Source organism: Austrofundulus limnaeus, unplaced genomic scaffold, assembly GCF_001266775.1.
Source record: "Austrofundulus limnaeus strain Quisiro unplaced genomic scaffold, Austrofundulus_limnaeus-1.0 Scaffold14, whole genome shotgun sequence".
Classification (NCBI taxonomy): Eukaryota; Metazoa; Chordata; class Actinopteri; order Cyprinodontiformes; family Rivulidae; genus Austrofundulus; species Austrofundulus limnaeus.
In genome coordinates this window covers 4155027-4156081 of record NW_013952416.1, presented here as the reverse complement: position 1 = coordinate 4156081, position 1055 = coordinate 4155027, and positions in this window count along the sequence as shown.

The window sequence follows — 1055 nt, the reverse complement described above, 5'->3', positions numbered from 1 at the left end:
AATATAATATACAAGTTTCACTTTTTAAATGGAATTACTGAAATAAATCTACTTTTTCATGATATTCTAATTTTATGACCAGCACCTGTATTTCATGAAGGATGAAATGTTATCATAAATGTTTTACAAAATGATTAAACCTCGTGAAATTAAATAAATTTATTTATATATAAAGCTCTGAGTAGAATTAGTAGTTTTAGTAAAAGGTCACATGACCAAAGCCTGGGGTCCTTATTTCCAGAAGAAGGAAAGCTGGTTGATGGATCAGTGTTGGTGGAACCAATCAGAGAGATCCATGAGGAATCAGAGGACCTCCCCATTTTGTAGATTAACCAATCAGATGAATGAACTGTGAGCTATAAAATGGTTGTAATATACAGTTAAGTGTATTTTGTCTCTACACATTGAGGAGGACACAAGGGACCCACAGCTGTGAATTCCTTTGTTCAACTTCTCTGTGATAAATGTATTAACTTTACTAAGTGTTTGTTTGGTTTCTCTTGAAAATGAGCAAGTCTTTGCATCTGTTCTCACTTCTGCAGTGATCTTAATAAATGCAACACGCCCACTTTTAGCCCAGGTTATTCATTTTAATGTTGGTTTTTACTTCCAGTTTTGGTTATTATATCTGCTTGTTCCGTGTTTCCTCTTTGCACTCAGTCAGTTTCCTGTTCCTCAGTCAGACTGCCACGCCCACTTCCCCTGCTCTCAGTTTCACCTCTTCATTATGTGTTCTCACTCCACATTTGATATTCTGTACTGAATGTGTGATGATGTGAAACTCTTGATTAGTGACGCATAAGTCCCGTCCCACATAGTGCAGTGAGATATAAGCAGTTTCAGTGCATCGACTGAAAATTTGTAATTATTGGATAATAATAATAATCTCAATAAATCTACCCAGTGATGATTCCTGCCCTTCTGTTTCTGTTTCTGCTCAGGCCCCGCCCACTCTCACCTGTGTGTGTGTGTGTGTGGATGGGTTTTTCATACAACGTGGGGTATTTTTTTACAAAAAAAGCAGCCAGGTGGGGACTGAAGTGAATCGTGGGGAC